The 20,798-nt window shown below is 40.4% G+C and overlaps 1 protein-coding gene and 1 non-coding gene across 2 annotated transcripts in view; one reads left to right on the top strand and one right to left on the bottom strand.

Moving 5' to 3' along the window:
* The window catches only part of FGF12 (fibroblast growth factor 12), a 537,364-nt gene that overhangs the window by 129,013 nt on the left and 387,553 nt on the right, over positions 1 to 20,798 (top strand). The gene's annotated exons all lie outside the window — the stretch shown is intronic.
* Positions 19,347 to 19,419, bottom strand: TRNAN-GUU (transfer RNA asparagine (anticodon GUU)). Its single transcript has one exon. It is a non-coding gene; the product is annotated as a tRNA-Asn (tRNA).

The raw sequence follows: 20,798 nt of genomic DNA, 5'->3' as shown, positions 1-20,798 counted from the left end.
TTGAATATGGGTCATGTGTGTTAGACCACTTGTGTCAGTATCATAGATTTAAGCTGAACAAACATGGCGGAAGTCTTCGAGAAAGGGTGTGATAGAGATAGGATGGGCATGTGATAGAGTGCAAGGTGCCACAGGAAGATGCTCCTGGAACGCCTGATAAGCTGGAACCAATGGGGTGATCGTGAGATCTAAGTGGGTGCCTGAAAGGTGAATACAAATTCTTTAAGTGGAAATGTTGTGAGAGTTGAGTGTTTCAATACAGGGGACAGAACATTTGAAGACCGTGGTTAGAGAGAGCAGGACAAAACAGGAATTTTAGGATGTCTCATTGGTCAGAGCTAACGTTCTTGACATTTTTGCATATATTATTCCTGTCTCTTTAAAAAGATGTGTTGAAATATATTTTAACACACTCTGGATCATATAGTTCTCTACCTAATTTATTCAGTCATAAATTGTGTTTACTGGCTCACATCATTGGAATTCTATATAATGTTAAATGGCAGTACAATTATCTATGTAATTAGAATCTCATAATTAACCAGTTCCCTCTTCTTGAATATACTGTGTCCAATTTTTCTCTATCATAGAAAGAGAACATTTTAATAGACATTTTATACATATCTCTGATTATTGGCTTAGTATCAAATGTACTGTGTATTTTAAATAAACAGCCCCACTCCCAATTAAATCATCACCAACATAAATCAGTGCCCTTTTTGGCTTTTTACTGAGAAGCATTTATTGAAAAGCCTCACATATAGAATTGCCCTCAGGAGGCATAAACTGACTTGCATCCATACTCTAAGGCCTCATATTTGAATATTATGGCACATTCCCTTGGTTCAGCGGTCTCTAGCTATATCCTATAAAAATCCTTCAGTTGGATTTCAGGGAAAGTTGGAAGCAGTTTTTAGTTTCTGATCACATTTTTTTAAAAAAATAAGGATTTGAGTAACATTTGCAAAATGCAGAAATCTTGACTCCATGACAAATTCCGGTAGCTTGCCCTAATACCATACGTTGGCAGTCACCTCTGCGGCCAGGGACATGGGACACTGTTTGGAACTTGAAATGGTTCATTGCATAAGATCTTGCATAAAGTACCTTCACCAAAGGTAGTAAAGAAAGCATATAAAGAATTCGGCCACAACATTGCAGGTCTCAGATGTTTTTTAAAAAAGAAAAAGAAAAAAGTGAGCACTGAGTTGGAAGTCAGAAGACCGAGTGCTGGTCTTCTATACTCCCTAGGTTGTAAATTCCTTGAGGTCGGGCAGCATGATATGCCATCCCTCTGTCCCTCTATTGCATATGAGAATGCTCAGCAAATGGCACTCAGTACCATCAAATGAATTTGCAGTACATTCAACTGAATGAATGAATCAGTGAATGGATGAAAGAAAGAGTGGATGAATAAACATTAAGCTTGAGGCTTTTAGAAGAATAAAATGTGGTTTACAGAAATGTGGATACATTGCATGTCCTAAGCCTGCCAACCCGAGGGGATATTTCTATGGAAACAGAAGGGTTATATACTCCAGCAAAGTACCTCCAGCCCTTTTTGCAGAAACATGTATGCACATTTTAGTTTTCAATCTCTGAAATGTATCTTGGGGGAATGAGCTTTAAAGAGAGATAAGAGCTGTCTGCACAATTTTGTCTTTTCTCGTTTTGTGTTTTTAAGAGCTGTTTTTCATAGTATTATTGCAATCAAGGCTTGTACCTTGAGGAGAGAGAGTATCCTAACATTCCTTCCTGGAAACAGACTTAGTAGCAGGCTTTCCAAATAGTGAAAAAAATTTCCTCAAAATGAAGATACATAGATGAAAGTAACATTGAAACCCTGCACTTTAAAGATCACCGTCTATTATGGAAAACCTTAATGATGAACGTCAGGTATTTGAAAGAAAACTAGTGGAAGCCATTAAAAGAGAAGAGAAAGGGAAAGAAATCATAGACCTAAAGGAGTCTTAGAATAAAGATTTGGTGATAGACATTTTACAAACCAAGGCAAGCGTGGGAGGTCTTCAATTTATATTTTTAAATGTGAGCAGATGGGCTGAGCATTCTTACAGAAAGTGAATGTGTGTGTCTGTGTGATGAAAATGTAGTTCATGAAGGCTGTTCCTTTGCAGGTGGGGATAATATGAGCTTACTCACTTTGCAGTGATAGGGAGAGCTAAAATCAAATCCCCAAATTGTTTCACATATGGTGACCCAGTTCTTATTTTCTTATTAATTGTCTGGAGAGCTGTTCTTTCTTTACATTTGATAATTTGAGTGGAAAGGGTAGTATTTGCAAAAGGAATGTGAATGTCAAGCATGTAAAGATTAGACATCTCATAGCAGAACTGTATCTCTGGTGTGGATTTAACAGTACTGGGTGTCATGGCAGTTAAGGGGGGTAAAAAGCGAAGACACACTTCCTGCTTACAGATTTACTGGGAGAGGCAAAACTACCATGGCATTAAGAAATAGAGCAATTAACAAGTAACTTCTTCATACGTGCATGGGTTTACACGTGGTCATTGTTGTTGTTTTCCCTTGAAAGACAGTAGAGAGTTAAAGATGCAGACTCCAGAGCCAGAAGGCTTGAGTTCAAATTCTGACTCTGCTTCTTCCTAGCTGTCTGACCTTGGGCATATCATTTAACCTTCCCGTGCTTCAGTTCCCTCAGGAGTACAATGAAGGGGATGGGAGGGAGAATAATAGTACCTATCGATAGGGACGCTGGGGAGGATTAAATGAGTTAATAGACATGTTTAGAGTGGTGTATGGCATAATGTAATTGCTATATAAACATAGTGATTGCCTTTATTATTACTTGTTATTATTCTGATCTAATAGAGGTAACTAGGGTCTGAATTTCTCTTTTCAGAGGAGTGTAGCAAAGAGGTGTTTTGTTGTCATGGAGAACACGATCATCCTTCATGAGGTGACTGTACAATGTTGCTATTTTCAGATATCCCCCCTTCCCCTGACCCCTCTTACCAGACCTTGCTATCTGCCTACACCCTCCTTTGGGACTAGTTATTTACTCACAATCACTGTTTGCCATGAAAAAAAGACCTTTAAAAAAAAAATGGAAACATTCCTTTAGGGCTGATTTATTGGACAAATTCATGTGTATTCAACCTATAAACTACAATTCAATTCAGGCTTCTCCTATTTGCCAGTATTACGCACATCCCTGTGAATAAAAAGATGAATAAACTGTTGTTATTAGAGATTAAAATCTAATGGGATCCAGACATTCGCATACATGATAGACTATTGTATTAACCTCAGTTACTTCACTCAGACCCGCTTCGTCTCGATTTATCTGATTTATCTCCATGAAGCTTCCTGATTTGTAAATGAGTTCCTCTCTGCCATATGGCAAAATTTCCTCTTCCTTTCTTCTCTGTCCCAGCTTTTTCCGAAGTCTATTCCAGCTCCATCTCTCCAGCATTGCCAAAATGCACACAGTAGTCCAGGTAAATCTGGCAGGATCGGGGTTCCACTTTGTTACCCACACCCTTTGTGTGGATTTTGCTGCTGGAATTCATACAGCTGTACCCCAGGCCAAACATTTAGGAAATTGTGTACTCTGGTTCTCAGAACTATTTGTTCATTTGAAGAATAATTCTTTGTCTTGTATTAAGGACAGCAATATATGTCCATAGTTCATAAGTAAGAAAGCATAAGAATAAAGAAATAAAGCACCAGTTACAGTCTCAGTACCGGAAAGAACATAGCTATCATTCATGTTTTGATCTCTCTCTCTCCGCCCCTGTCACCTAACAGATTTGGGACTCAACTGGTATTCACTTCTGCCTTTTGAACTTAATATTATCCAAATGTCGGCACTTTCCCCATTTAATGAAGTACTCCTAAAGGATCCAGTGATAGATTTAATTCTGATTTATGATTTACTTAATCACTCTCTTTTTATATGCGGAAGCCATAGTGTTCACATAATACTTTTCCACGGGTCCCTCTGTACCTTTATAGAACATTGTTCTTTACTTTGAGTCATAGAGTACTTCCTTATCTCGTGTTCTTTCATAAACAGTTTCATCTTAAACATTTGAGTGCTATAGGAAATGTACATGATTCAGGGTCCACTATTCTAATACTAGCTTGGGTGGGATTTGGCAAGTCACTTCCTCTGACTTCCCGTGGGCTCTCTCATCCGTGAGATAGGGTAACAGTCCCTTCCTTTGTTACGACACAGTGCTGGTACAGGTGAAATGAGGTGGGGAATGTGAACTTGCTCTATAAATTATAAAACCAGGGAGTCTTCTCGCCCTGTGCTTGGCTTTTTTAACCCAAAGGCAACATCAATTTTTTTTTTTTTAGTGGAGAAAGGCTATGTTAAGGTGCCGAAAAAGAACATTATTCAACTACCTGACCTCCCAAATGGTTTGTTAATGGTTAACCCCAACTCACCCCTATCCCACAGTGACCTGATTATTTGGCTGTTTAAAAATAAGGATCCTTGGACAGTGAAAGGACAATTCTCAAATGTCTATTAGGAAAAGCAAAACTATTGATGAAAGAAAACTTTAGTTATGTCTTTCCAGTTACCTCTCTTTTCTATCATAGACTGTAACTTTATAATTGCAACAACAATATTAACATAATAATTACAATGTATTAGGTACCTACAAAGTGACAGCTAGGTACTTGATATGTCAGTTTAAATCTTCTTAATCCTGAAAGTTATACATTGGAAATATGTAACTTGAAAAGCAGAAAGTCCATCATTAAGCCAAAATCATATGAAGAGATCTAGAGTAGATTTCAACATATCAGTCTTAATTAGAAAGAAACTAGGTTTAGGAAGAGATACCGAAGGCAAACCTAATGGCTAAGTGGAACCAACAAAAGGAAGACCAGAGAAGACGCTGGTAAGGACGCCCTCTAGTGGGAGGCGGAGAGAAGGAGTTCCCACCTCTCCTCCAAGCCCCGTGTTAGTCTCTCTGCTAGGGCACCGTACTATCTGCCCAGCGACTTTCCTTCATTCCAAACCTGACAGAACTAAGATGGGGCCAGTGCCTTGACCACTTCTCTGAAAGTTAATTTATTAAGATTTACTAAGGTATGATTGACATATTATAAATTGTACACAAGTAAAGTGTATAACTTGTTTTGACACAGAGCTATCACCACAGTAAAATTAATGAATACAACAATCAAGCCCTTTTCCTCTTTAAACTTCTCCTTCCCCTCTTTGTGTCTTCCCCATCTCTAGACAATCACTGTCTGCTTTCTGTCATTATTGTTTAGCTTGCCTTTTCTAGAATTGCATGTAAATGAAATCATACAGTAAGTGTGTGTGTGTGTGTACTTTATTGCATTCAGTGTAATTGTTTAGAGATTTCAAGCATGTTGTGTGTATCAATAGCTCATCCTTTTTTGTTGCTCAGTGGTATCCATTGTATGGATATACCATAGCTTGTTTATCCATTCATCTGTTGATACATAAGTTACCCATTATTGTATAACAGATTATCCCAAAACTTAGTGGCTTAAAACAAGCATTCATTATCTCAGTCTCTGTGAGCCAGAAATTTGGGACTAGCTTAACTGGGTAGTTTTGACTCAAGGTCTCTCCTAAGATTGCTGTCAAAATGTTGGCCAGTTCTGCAGTCATCCGAAAGCTTGACTGGGGCTAGAGGATTCACTTCCAGATGGCTTTGATCTACTGTCAAGTCCCATGCCTTGTCCTTCTCTGTATTCATTAAATGTGTGTGGCTGGAGTAGGTTGAGCTGTGATTATGGACCCGTTAAATTTCAGGCTGAGCTAATTGCACATTTGCTCCTTTCCTCTGCCCTTCTCCCACATTAAGTTATGGAGAATCAGTGCAGGTATTTGAAGGGGAATACGATGATGGCCTATGTTATAGGAGTCTGGCTGCAATGACAGGAAGTGGCACATTTTTAGTGGAATAGCCACCCCCCTAAATGGGCAGGGTCAGAGAGGTTCAGGGTTTTATTTTCTTGGTCTTATGCTTTAAACAAAATCTCTTTAGAAGGGGTCAGATTCTTAGATTTTCATTAGCATCCAACCACACTCTTTTTAATTCTTGACTTTTAAAGACACGCTGAGAACGCAGGCTACATGTATATATTGGGCTTTACAGATCTGGTAATGATTGCTGTGTGGCACGGGCAGATCCTGGTCTTCTCTCTGAGCCTTGGTTTCCCCGTGTCCAAAATAAAGGATATTATCTGGCTAACTTCTGCAGTGCTCTTGAGTTTTAGAGTTATGTATTAGAAGGAGTAGGTAGAATTACATATTACAGAATCACCAAAGTTGTGAGTCTTGTATATCGGACCCCCAGATGTGACCTCTTCCCAGAACACAATGATGGACCCACTAGCTTTATGGCTCAATGGTAATGTTTAATCTGGATAGACAGACATTTTCCTCGCTCTTATGATCCTCCCTTAGGATGTAGCTAGGCAGGGGCTCTGTTTCAGGTGCACCTGAGGCTGGAAAGGCTGGAAGAAGTGGGTTAAACCTGTCATTGCAGTTTTGCTTCTAACTCAAATGAGGACTAAGTGACATTTACTGAGTAAGTGTTGCTGATATACCAGCAGTGCTTATCTTTTTAAACTCAGATCCTTTAAAATGTCTTTTTGCCCTGTTTATTTTATATATTTTGTATATTTTGCTGACTTTTATTTTATCTAGTAGATATAATAAAAATAATAGGTGTTGTAGAGGTGCCTGGGTGGCTCAGTCAGTTAAGAATCTGCCTTTGGCTCAGGTCATGCTCCCGGGGTCCTGGGATTGAGCTCTGTGTCAGACTCCCTCATGGATGTGGAGCCTGCTTCTCTCTCTCTCCCTCTGCTGTTCCCCCTGCTTGTGCTTTCTCTCACTCTCTCTGCCACTGTGAAATAAATAAATAAAATCTTTAAAAATAAATAGTAATAGGTGTTGTATTAATCAGGGTTCTCCAGAGAAACAGAATCAATAGAATAAATGTAACTTGTAATATATAACATATATTATTTCACGTATGATGTGCCTATAATAAATATTTGTAAATACATAAACTTTATTTATACATAAATAGACTATTTAGAAGGAATTGTCTCATGCTATTATAAGAGAATGGGCAAGTCCAAAATCCTCAGAGCCAATGTCTTGTTTCAAGTACAAAGTCTAGAAGCTGCTGTAGCACAAGAAAGAGCTGATGTTTCAGTTTGAGGGCCAGAATTATCTCTTACTTAGGGGAAGGGGAAACTTTTCTTCTATTCAGGTCTTCAACTGATTAGATGAGGCCCACCCACGAATGGCTTCATTCGGCCTATTGATTTAAATGTCAACCTCACCTAAAAATACCCTTACAGAAATACCCAGAATAATTTGACCAAATATCTGGGCACCCAGTGGTTGACTCATAAAATTAACTATAACAAGTATATTGACTATGCTTTTTTTCCTTTTAAACTACACAAGGCTCATTTCCCGAAATTCTGTTTAAGGCCAATCCAAGGGTATGTTCCATAAGCATTGAAAACGAGAACCCCTATTTGAAGAGAAGGACGCATCTTCCCAAAATTACCTTCCTACATCTGACCACTGAATGTAGAATGGAACGCTTTAGTATTACACCTTTATTACTTCAGACCGTGGCTGGTCTAAGTACCAGAAACACCTTTTCTTTTCTTTTTTCTTTTTTTTAAATTTTTTTTTAAAGATTTTATTTATTTATTTGACAGAGAGAGAGACATCCAGTGAGAGAGGGAACACAAGCAGGGGGAGTGAGAGAGGAAGAAGCAGGCTCTCAGTGGAGGAGCCCGATATGGGGCTCGATCCCAGGACTCTGGGATCATGCCCCGAGCTGAAGGCAGACGCTTAACGACTGAGCCACCCAGGTGCCACCAGAAACACCTTTTCTAAATGTGGTTTTTTTTGTTCTTAGAGCTATACATTATCATCCTTTCTTCTCTCTCTCTCTTCCTCCTTCTAATATTTATTAAGTATCTATTATATGTAAAGTAATAAAACTAGAAGGATGACCATGAAAGAAAGGGTCTGCATTTTTTCTCCACAGGCTTTCAAAATGTTCTCTGAAGCGGCCTTGTGGTGTCAGTGAGTCCCCTTGTGTTTTAAATTTTACATAAAAAAATGGAATTGTTGGTGTGAATTATTGGAATGAGCCACAGTGTGCTTTTATAGCTTTTATTAAGGTAGTCTTATAGAAAATTTCTAAAACAATTTTAAGAGGCCATTTTGTAGTATTGTGTAACCATGTATTTTGACCCAATGAGTTGTGTTTTTTGGTGTGTGATTTCAGCAAAGAATCCTCAAATTTAAATAAAGGAGTTAAATGCCACACATGCCAACTTTGCATTCCTTTGGGTTCTGTTAGTCATTATCAAAGTTAGTGCTTTTATGTGGCACGTTTTCCTTTAGAATGTCCTTCCATCAAAAGGGTGGGTCCTTTCATTGTTCTCTCCTAAATCCCCTGTAACCTCACCAGCATCATTAAACAAAGAAAGATAGAACTCGCCTCTCTGTTTGATCATGGTGGATTTACCCCCTGGTGCAAAAGTTTCTCAAATGGGCCTCCGAAAGATCAACTGGGCACTCAGGGAAGAAAATCTAAAGTGTTGAGAACCAAGAATTTTTTAGAGTAGGTTGTCGGTTTTATGATCTGGAGGGATGGAAGCAGGAAAAGAGCTCATTATATGCAATTTAAAAAAATCGCTTTCAAGAAGAAAGGAAAATCAACGAGGAAGGGAAATAGAAGTGTTTATTAACAACTTCCATCCGGGATCTGGATTACTATGGGGCCGCGGAGGGAGGTGGGTTCCTGATGAACCCTTTCCTAACTTATCCTCACTATTCTTGTAAATTGTCCAGCACATACCAGGCACTGTGGGTAACTCAGAGATGTCTGAGGACGACTGCTGAGACTAGTCGATTACAACACAATATAAAGGGCCACTGGGTCCCGCGAGAGGGCTCTGCAGAGGGAAGGTGAGTCGAGTCTGGAGACGCTCAGGGAAGACCTCTGCGTCTGCTGTGCAGGAAAGCGGCGGATCTGGCGCTGGATGTGGACCCAGAAGCTAAGTGTGTTGCTGGGTTGGAAGAACAAGAGCAGGCACGTGCAGAAGCTAAATGACGGTCCAGGGGGAGCAACGGCGAACAGGGAGCAGAGTCAGAGGCAGAATCTGAATGTGACAGATTTCTTTTAATAAGGCCCCAAGAACCCTATTAAGCTGTCTCTCCTTTGCTGAGGAAGATACGGGAAGCTCCGGCCTTCTTGGCCAGGGACCCCTGCACCGTCCCGCCAGGTCTCCCGCCTGCCTGTTGCTGCAGCCCGGCGGCCGCTGGCCGCTCTGCTCTGGCAGCCGTCCCGGAGCTGCATGAGTCAGTTTTGCGCTGAACCTCGGCATAATGGAGGAAGGTGCTATTTTGGGATAACAGGCATATGATCAGCTCTTTTTTGGGCAGATTTCACAGGCCGCGATGTTTGCAGAATGAGTGACTTTCCAGAATTGCCTCCCTTTCTGCTAGAGCACAGAGAACAGTTTCACGAAGTCATTGTTGCCTCTCCAGCAGAAAAAGATTTCACATTTGACATTGACAGTCCATTAATTGTGTTAACAACTGTAATAGCTTCAGAGCAGTTTAATGGAAGATGTTTATGTGTGGTTAATAAGCAACATTCTATTTTTTCAATGGTAGAAATGAAAGTGGAGACTAATTTGGAAGGTGTGGAGAGGCTCCGAAGCATCAGAAGGTTAATGGAATCATGGAACCCTAAATGAATAGAACTTCCCATCCGTTCCCCCTCCCCTTTCTCTTGCTATGTCAGTTGCCTTCCTAGTTATTTGCTTTCCTAACCTTCTTCGATGCAAGCCAAAATGTGAGCTTCCAGCAGAGAATAGTTACTAAGAAGGGATATGCTAGGATACTTAAAATAAACATATATTCTTTTGGCAAGAAGCCAAAACCAATAAAATATTTTATAAAAAGATAAAAATGCTATATGCCTGTGCCTTGATTTCTAGGATTGTGAAGTTTAGGGACCTGCTCCCTCCTGGGTGTAGACAATACGGTCCTATGGGTACAGTGGATCTTAATTATTTCCAGGGAGTGTACACTCTGGCATTTTCGTTTCCTGTGTTTGGCCAACCATACTTGGGAAAATCTTCTGGATCCAGTCTTGAATCAGGTGGCGAGATCAGAGGTGACCATAATGAAGTCCCTACCTTCAGAGACATTTGAAACGCCTGTATTCCAGAGAGGTCGCTCCACCCTTCACTCTTTTCTCTCCCTCTCTCTCTCTCTCTCTCTTCCTGGCAATTTCATCAATCATATGATTTGGACTATCACTTCTGCATTTTCCCCCAAATATTTTATCTGTAACTAAAACCTTTTTTGATAAATTGAAGATACTCATGTCTAAATATCTGCTGGAGCTCTCTACTTGAATTTCCACAGGCAACCCAAATTCATCACGTTCAACTTTGAGCCACCCATGTACCTCTCCCCATTGAAAACAAAAGCAAACACCATCAATGTGATGCTTCTCTTATATCCCTGTCTTGGTAAATGGCACCTCTGTCCTCTTGTTGCCTAAGCCAGGACCCTCATATTCTGTCCCCCTTAACTTTTTTTTTTTTTTAAATCATGCTTTATATCCCTTATTTCTTAAAACGTATGTACTCTGATTCCTAGTTGCCTTTAGATAGGTTTGCAGTCCTCGGCTGGGCACTGCTCAGTTCAGGGCCTTATCATTTCCGTTCTGAAAACAGTCATGGAAGTTCTGTTGGCCTCACACCCTCAGTCTTGTCCCTCCCCAGTCACTGTTTCCACACACATCTTTCTAAGTTACAAATAGGATTCATAGACTACCTTTTATAATCTTCCAGTAACTTCCTATTACATTACCTGTGGGATAAAGTCCAAACTCATTTGCCTGGCCTCTGCCTCTCTCAGTAAAGAGAAGTGTGGGGTCTAGAATCAGACAGAGCTGAGTTCAAATCCTGACTCTGCCATCTACCAACTGTGTGCTGTTGAGTGTCTTTTTTGTGTCTTGGTAAGCCCTACTTCTGTTCCCCAACACCTGCTTCTCTTCTATTTCCGGGCATTACCCTTCTCTCTCCCTTCAAGTTAGGTGTGCCCGAGTGACCTGCTCTGATAGAGAAATGTAAGCAGAAATGGTCTGTGTCTAATGAATCATCGAGCCTTACATCGAAAACCGGGGATGTACTGTATGGTGACTAACATAATATAATAAAAAATCATTATTAAAAAAAAAAATGAAATGGTCTGTGTCACTTCTGTGTGGAGACATCCGGTTACTGGCACTGGTCTCTCCTGTCCACTTCTTCCTCTGATGAATGCGAAAACACGTGCTGATAGGAAGATGCTATAACGATTAAGGACTGCAAGCCAAGCCAACACAGATAGAGCCGCTGCCCTGGGGAATGACCCAGATCCCAACAGACTATGTGTGGATGAGAAACAAACATTCACTGGGATGAAGCAACTGAGATCTGGGAGTTGTCACCTCAGTGCAGCTCTGCCTAAACTGACGCCTTAGGTATGGCTATGAGAATTGCATAGCGTATGATGGCACCTGTTGGGGTGCTTGGCACAAAGCAAGTGTACAGGTGATGGGAGCAGTAACCATGGGTGCCTTTCCAGCTTTCCAGACAAGACCCTTTTTTCCCTCCTCCTCCTGCTCTTTCTCCTCTTCCTCTTCCTCCTCCTCTTCCTCTTCCTCCTCTTCCCCCTCCCTCCCCCTCCCTCCCCCTCCCTTCCCCTCCCCTTCCCTCCTCCTCCTCCTCCTCCCCCTCCCTTCCCCTCCCCTTCCCTCCTCCTCCTCCTCCTCCCCCTCCCTTCCCCTCCCCTTCCCTCCTCCTCCTCCTCCTCCCCCTCCCTTCCCCTCCCCTTCCCTCCTCCTCCTCCCCCTCCCTTCCCCTCCCCTTCCCTCCTCCTCCTCCTCCTCCTCCCCCTCCCTTCCCCTCCCCTTCCCTCCTCCTCCTCCTCCTCCTCATCCTCCTCCTCCTTCTTCTTCTTTTTAAATCATCAGACTTTATCCCAAAGGCACCTGTCCACTTGGTGTTTCACATCTGGGCATCTTTTAGACACTCTGATTACTCTGCACGCACTGTTTGCCACAATGCTGCTCATCGGATGAAATTGACCCAACCCTCAACCCGACTTAATTGTGACCTCTGTGGAGGCTTTCCTCAAGCCTGCTCTACCCACAGCCCAGAGGCGGGCCCTTGGGCTTCCCTGCAGAAGACCTCTCCTTAGCACTTCCACACTCCACTGATCTCATTCTGTCTGTCCCTCTTACTGGCTTGTGGGCCTTCTCAGAAAAAGACTCTGTCTTGTTCATCTCTACAGTCCTCAGATCCTAAAACAGTGTCTTCCACAAAGTAGATATTTAATAAAATGTGAAAGTAAATTAATGCACTCCCCAAGTGACTGGAATAAGGTAAAAATGCTCTCGTTTTCCTGAAGCCCCTCGGTTCTCTATTTCTTTTCACACTCAGCATGCATTTGACTTGATGACCATCGGCCGGTCCAGTTTTCTTACTTTACAGACGAGGAGACCAAACCCAAGGAAGGACACAGGTGGCCCGGCATGACAGTGGCAGACTGTGGGGCAGAAATAAGATATTGTTGCTCTGTAACAACTAAATGTGGAAGGGCCAGGGAGTCCATAATATGTGTATGTGTGAGCTCATGCACAAGTGAGTGGAGATAAAGTCATGAGATCATCGTAGTGGATTAAATGGTGGCCCCCAAAATGTATGTCTAATCTTAACCCTCAGTGCCAGCAAATGTGACTTGATTTGAAAAAAGAATCTTTACAGTTGTAATTCTTGACATACCACCCTGATGAGATATCTGGGTGGGCCTTTAATCCAACGACAAGTGTCCTTATAAGAGACACAGAGAGGAGAATACCACGGAAAGATGGATGCAGAGAATGGACCTCTGGATGCATCAGAGGCTGAAGAGGCAAGGGAGAGTCTCCCCTAGTGCTCTGTAGGGAACACAGCCCTGGGGACACCTAGGCTTGGCGCTCTCAGCCTCTGGACTTGAATGGTTGTTTCAAGGTTGTTACAACAGCCCTAGGAAACTAATTCAAGTATCACTTGCAGAATAAATTATGTTTCTATCCCCCCTGCCCCGAGCATATTTCTTTCCAGTTATGCTTTCTATGATAGTCTTTCACAAACGTTTTAGTCTTTCTTATTAAAAAATGAAAGTCCTTTCTTTTTCCTTCTTTTTTCCTCTTTGCCCTCCAATTATGGTGAGGCATTTCTTTCAGCCCTCAATCCCTTAAAACAGCCTCAGTTATATTTTAAAAAAAATCTTAGGTTTTTTCCCCATTGAAGTTGAAACTACAGTATCCCCATTCATGTCTTTTCCCCTGCAGCACGTGTTCATGGAAACAACAAAATTTTGAGCTTCTGAGAGACTTCTGATACTTGGGGTAAAACTGCTCCTTTCTCTCAACAAAAGTCATGATCCTTGGCTTATGGACTTCACCAGGTGGCAGGGAGGGTCAGATGAGACAAAGAATTTGTGGTAGTTTTGTAAACTGTGAGGTGCTATGTGGGGGTGATGTCACTAATAGTATAGCTGTTGATTAATATGTACAGAATACAAAATATATGAAATCTGAAAGTATTTAATACAATGCAGCTTCTGACTTCTGATCAAGCTGCTTTTAAACTATACTTTGCTGCCATCTTGTGGTCTTTCTGGTAATTGTCAGTATTCGTGGTTTTCATGGTCCATTGTTTTAGCTGTGATTTTTCTAATTATAAAGTTTCAGAGATATTTTTTTAAAGATTTTATTTATTTATTTGACAGAGATAGAGACAGCCAGCGAGAGAGGGAACACAAGCAGGGGGAGTGGGAGAGGAAGAAGCAGGCTCACAGCAGAGGAGCCTGATGTGGGACTCGATCCCCTAACGCCAGGATCACGCCCTGAGCCGAAGGCAGACGCTTAACCGCTGTGCCACCCAGGCGTCCCCAGAGATTTTTTTTTTTTAAACAGTGATTTTACCTTCCTTTTTACAAGGAAGATGGAGAATACAATTTCGAAATTTTTAGTGTCTTTTTATGTTCTTATGTGACAGATGCTAGGAGACTAGGCTTGGACATATCATTTGAAAAATTATGGCAGATAAATCTAGAGATGAAAAGATTCAGGCTGGTCAGAGAGACAGTGGACAGTGTTGCGGACTTTAGAGAGATGGAAGTACTTATCCTGCCCTGGAGGAGTCCACCAAGTACTGTTGTTGGAATGCCAACATTTCCTGCACATAAAGTAAGTGTTCCTGTATTCTGGCTTCGCTGCCGCGTCCTGCTAACTCCTTTTCCCCAGTATCTCTTTCATTGCTTTGGTAATCTCCAGCCTCATGGCTCTTGTGTATTTCTGGTCCTTGCTAACTCTTGTCCGGACCATTTCAATTCCCATTCTCCCTATCTCCATTATCTCCCCTCTTGCTGTCATCTTGCACACTGCTCTAGATTCCCGTTCCTGCAGGACTATACAAACAGTACAGGATGGTGAACAAGAGTAAGATCTGGAGACAGATTGCTGGCAGTTGAAGTCCCAGCACCATCAGCTTCATTCGTAACCGGACACCCTGGGGCAGGTTACTGAAGCACAGGCATTTCAGTTTCCTCATCTGTGTAGTGACGACGATCCTGGTGCCTCCGTCATATGTTTGTGAGAAAGGTTAATGAGCTACCCCACATCCAAGTGCATAGTATTTAGTTAATGTCCACTTAATATTTGCTGTTACTAGCCCTTCCTACTGGAATGGGAATGCCTTGAATACAAGACTGTCTTTGATTTGTGTTTGCGTCTTTGAATCCACGTAGCACTTTTACGTTTAGTTATTTGAGAATATTTTTGGTTATATAGGCAAAGCAGCACTAAGCTTTTGATGGTACATTCAGTTCACTTCTGGGAACTCATGTTACATGACCAAAAAATGCCTAAGGCCATACTGCCATTTTAAAAAAAATGTGCAGAAAAATTCAATACTTGCTGTACTTACAGTGACTAAATAGTGATTCACATTTATTGAGTATCTACTATGTGATAAGCGATGTTCAAAATGCTTTATATGGAAAACCTTACTTAATACAAAACATTTGAGATCAGTACTATTGTCAGCATTTCCGTTTTATATAGAGGAAACAAAGGTGTGGGGAAGTCCCACAGCAGGTAAGAAGAGGAAACTAGGTTAGAACCAATGCATTCTGTCTCAAGAGTTCACACTCTTAAGTGACCTCTGTGCCATATATACATCCTTCTTTAATGCCTGGTTTCAATTTTGGGGTGTTGCTTCTGAACATCAAAACACAGAAAATATTTTTTAAAAATTCCAGGGCACCTGGGTGGCTCAGTCGGTTAAGTGTCTGTCTTCGGCTCAGGTCACAATCCCAGGGTCCTGGGATTGAGCCCCACGTCGGGCTCCCTGCTCAGTGGGGCGTCTTCTTCTCTCTCTCCCTCTGCCTACCACCCTCCTTGCTCATGCTCACTCTTGCTTTCTCTCTCTCACTCGCAAATAAACAAATAAAATCTTTTTTAAAAATCCCAAGCCCGATGGCGTGTGGAATGCCACGCTCAGCACTGTATTCAAGCTGCCCAGGCCTCAAGTTGAACTATGGTCACGGCCTTCTGTTGTGCTTAGATTGTTCTAAGTGTGGAGATGGTCTGGAGGCCCCAAGGGCCAAGGAATTCTAAGTTTGTTGCAGTAGGTAAAACAGTGATTCTATTCCAATAGCATCTTGTCTCATGGACCACAAACCACTTGCTGCTCCAACTTCTGTTAGAAAGGTTTGCTCAGAATTTTGGGGCCCTGAGGCACAAAGCAGACTCGTGCTGAAAAAAACACATTCCCTGAGAAAAGAAGAGCAGACTGAGTTTCCTGGTGTTCCAAAAAGACTGAACAAGGGCTAGTTTTCAGACTTGGTCCCATGGTCCTGATTTTTTTTACCCACAGGTACCGATTTTTATGGTATACACAATTATCCATCCTATAAATAATTATTAAGCATCTTCTAAATTCAAGGGACATTAAGCTGTCCTAGAGATTGTGTCTTCCCCAAGCATTCCTTAAGAGAAATCCTATCCATCTGATACACCTTACTGCACATAATAGTCCTTTCATTTTTTCATGTATTTGGAGTTAATTCAAAGCTACGTATGATCACGCCTACACAGAAGATGGTGCCAGGTGTCACCAGGAATATTAAATATGTTAGATGTATTTATTTTACTTTACTTTATTTTATTTTATTTTATTTTATTTTATTTTATTTTATTTATTTTATTTCTTTAGAGAGAGAGAGAGCACACACAAGTGGCGGAGAGGGGCAGAGGGAAAGGGAGAGAGAGAATCCTAAGCAGGCTCCACTCCCAGCATGGAGCCTGACTCTGGGCTTGATCCCAACACCCTGAGATCATGACCTGAGCCAAAATCAAGAGTTAGACACTTAACTGACTGGACCACCAAGGTGCTCCCCCCCTTTTTTTTTTTTACCCATTCTTGCTACTCATTGGCCACTACCTCATTCCTTCACTTTACTCAAGTAGCACTGACATGAGACTGAGAATGCAGCCAAATTTTGTTGAGGATTTGGAGGAATGGGCGAGGTTTCTATTCACAGATTACTTTCACCAGCTTACCACAAGGAATTTCTCATTGGCCTCCCTTCTCTTCAGGATTTAGTTAAACACTACGTAATATTGGGACTCTGCTGTAGTTTGAATATTTGTGCCCCCCTTCCCCCCAATTTGTGTTGAAAACCTAGTGATGCTAATAGGAAATGGGGCCTTTGGGAGATGATTATGTCCTGAGGGTGGAGCCCTCAGAAATGGTATTAGTGCACTTATAAAAGAGAGCCCAGAGAGCTCCCTCACCCCTTCCGCCATGTGAGGACACAGTGAGAAGGCACCAGCTGTGACCAAAAAGTGGGTCTTCCCCAGAACCCAGCCATGGTGGCACCTGAACTTGGACTTCCTAATCTCCAGAGAACTCTGAGAAGTAATTTCCTGTTTTCTATAAGCTACCCAGTCTGTGGTATTTTGTTTATAGCAGTCTGGGCTAAGACAGACACTATTCTTTTCTTGTCATGTCTCTTCACTCCTTTAGGACCCTATCCTCAGTTGCCTTTGGAAGTCTAATCCTAATAAAAACAAAAGTTGTCTTCTTAAGAAAACTTTTCTTCTTGTTAAACTAACTGACATTTTCCCCTGCCATATACAGAAAATTTGACCTTTGAAAAAGGCAGGCACACTAAGTGGTAATCATCTGTTAATAATGATAACCAAACACACGTATCTTCTTATACACGGTTCTTAGGCTTGAGATGAATTAGTTCATTTAATCCTTATAACAACCCTATGATACACATACTCTTATCATCCTTATTTTCTCAGATAAGAAAACTGAGCATAGAAAGGTTAGAATTCCAAACCACATGGGCTGGCTCCAAAGTCCATGCTTTTACTGTGAAAGTATTCTACCTGCCACTAAATTTATCTATTGATAATAACAGAGTTAAATATTGAACAATTATGTAGCTTCTCTCTTTGTTTCAAGACACTAATGACATATTCATGCTAATAAGGCACCACCCAGGTCCTCTGGATGTTATCGTATTCACACATTCGAACTTGCCAAGTCCTATTCAAGATGCCATCCTCGAACATTATCATTCTTCCTCTTTGGGTTTTCTTGATCTTTCCTTTTTAGAAAGTAATAAAAATTGAAAATAACCCAGCACTTCATAGTCTCTAAAATCAAACCACTGACTGTAACTGGACGCAAGCTGGGGGGAAGATGGGATTGCATGAACAAAGTCATAATTGTGTGATCGAGTGCTGAATGTGTGGGTTGTGAGCTCGGGGGCAGTGTGTAAAGAGTGTGGTGAAGCTTCAAATTCTAAAATCATATAATCATGAGATGGGAGTGACCTTAAAGTTTGGGTTGTGTCATCCTTCATCAGATGATTGAATAACGTCTATGTCATCATTTTCAGTTTATGCCATCTCTTGACATAGTCCACGAATTTGGGAAAGATCTAACTTTGTTATTTTGAACTGAAATCTCTTTACTTTCAACATCAACCACAGGTCCCAATTCTAAAACTGGGATCACATCAACAAGTCCAACCCAGGTACACACAGCATGCAAAGACCACTGATATGTCCGGCATGGATCTTTATTTCTCAAGCTCCTTGAAGTGTTTCTGGGACAGGACTTGGAGTGTCCTCATCACCCTGGTCCTTTAGCATAAACTTCCTCCTGTGGAGAACACCATGTCCATGAGTATGTCAGCTACACAGCATGGGTTTCCGCGTGGGAGCGCTGTGTGAGTGTTTGATGGAGGCTGTTTAAAACAAGAATCGAGTGAACAAAAGAGACATTGTTTGCAAGAAAAGGTTAGTGGCTAGAACATAGTAAGCCTCTTAGAAGTAGTATTGATATCACCCAAAATATAGCTTATTTCCCCAAATTTGTATACTATTTGACATAATGAATGGTACACCTATTTGCTGATAGCAATATGTTTTATTGAAAGTTATATATAATTGAAAGCCCATTATTTGTCCCATGGTGACAAGATGCACTACCTAAATTTTGTTTGTCTATTAATAAGAGCCATGTCCAGTACAATTCTAGTTCATCGTCCTGGTAGACTTTATGAAGTAAAAATGCATACATTCGTTGTTTATTATTGTTTAATTAAGGTAAAATTTAAAGTGGGGGAAACACATATATCTTAAATACATCCATTAATATATTATATTATATAATATATTAATATAATATATAATGTACATTATATATGTTATATTAATATAATGAAGAATAACCTTTTTTTAGGAGGGGGAGGGGCAAAGGGAGAAGGAAAGAAACAGGCTCCATGCTCAGTGTGGAACCTGACATGGGGCTTGATCTCACGACCCAGAGAACATGACCGAAGCTGAAACCAAGAGTCGGTCACCTGACTGACTGAGCCACCCAGCTGCCCCATCATGAATAATAACCTTCAATAATTCACTGGCATTTGAGAAATAGAACCTATGTAACCAGCATATCAATCAAGACATATAACATTTCCATCACTCAAGGAAACTTTTTCATGCCCGCTTCTGGTCAGTTACCCTCACACCTCCGTATATAACCAATCTTCCTTTTTTTTTTTTTTTTTCAATCATAGATTAGTTTGGTCTGATTTTGAATTTCATGTAAGCGAAATCATACAGATATACAATTTTGTATCTGACTTCTTTTGCTCAACATAGTGTTTTTTTAAAGACTTTATTTTCAAGCAATCTCTATACCCAACAAGGGGCTCGAACCCACAACCCTGAGATTAACAGTCACATGCTCTACCTACTGAGCCAGCCAGGCACCCATCCCCACCTAATATTTTTGAGATTCATCATGTTATTGGGTATCAGTAATTTATTCTCTTTAAATTTTTGGGTACTCTTCTATTGTATACATATACCACAATTTTATTTACCCATTTTTATTTTGTTAGACATTTCAATTAATTCCAGTTTTTGATTATTTGGAATAGAGCTGATAGAAACTCTCATATACAAATACTTCTGTGCTATGTTTTCACTTGTGTAAAAACCTAGGAGCGGAATTGTCAGGTCATAGTGTAAGTGTATGCTTAACTTTATAACAAACTGCTGAACAGCTTTCTAAATATTTGAATGCTATTGTGAGTGATTTTTAGAAGTATTGCGTTCCAGTCATTTGCAACATACTATATTCCCAATGTATGAGAGTTCACATCCTCACCAAACATCAATATATAGTGTTTTCAGCCTTTTAAAAATGGAGTACCATCTCATCATTATTTTAATTTGCATTTCTCTGATGACTAATGATGTTGAAATCCTTCTCATGTGCTTATTGGCCATGTGTATATTTTTGTTTTTGAAGTGACTATTCAAATATTTTGCATATTTTAAAATTTAGATTGTTTTTCTATTATTGATTTGATTTGTAGAATCACATTTGTAGAACTGGAAACCACAAATCTTTCAGTCTCTATAGATTTGTCTATTCTGGGCATGTCATATTAAAGGAATCATAAATTTTTTTTTTTTTTATGAATGGCCTCTTTCCTTTAGTGTAACATTTCAATGTTTGCTCATGTTGTAGCATGGATCAATACCTCATTCCTTTTTGTGGCTGAATGTTCCCTTGTGTGGAAATACTACATTTTGTTTATCCTTTTTTTTTCTTACATTTTGCTATGTTCGATTTCCTAAAATTTTATTAATGATTTTTTTGCACCTATGTTCATGAGGATATTGATTTGCACTTTCTTTTCATTAATAGTTTTGTCAGTTTGGGGAAGTTTTTTTTCCGCCCACTCCTCTAACTTGCGAACAATGTTATCTAAATTAGTATTCTTCCTTCCTAAATGGTATTCTTCCTTCCTAAATGTTTGATAGAGTTTAGCAGTGAAAGCAGCTGGGTTTGTGGGAAGGTTTCTCTTTTATTTACAAATTAAAATTCTTCATCAGACATAGGATTATACACACTTTTTTCTTTTGTCAATTTTGAATTCACGCTATTAAAGAAATTCATCTGCGTTAATTTGAATATACTGGCATGAGACTGCTCTTAATATTCTGTTTATACTCATGTCGTAGGTCTACAGGATTTATAGTGGCATGCCATATTTTATTCCTTGTACTGGTAATTAGTGTTTCATCTCCTTTTATCTACTTAGCTGTAGTAGGGTTTGACAGTTTTATTACCTTTTT

The sequence above is a fragment of the Ursus americanus genome, chromosome 4 (genome assembly GCF_024610735.1).
Source record: "Ursus americanus isolate L20-20 chromosome 4, mUrsAme1.1.p, whole genome shotgun sequence".
NCBI classification, from domain to species: Eukaryota; Metazoa; Chordata; class Mammalia; order Carnivora; family Ursidae; genus Ursus; species Ursus americanus.
Note: the sequence above shows the minus strand (reverse complement) of the source record. Positions and strands in the feature narration are given on the sequence as shown.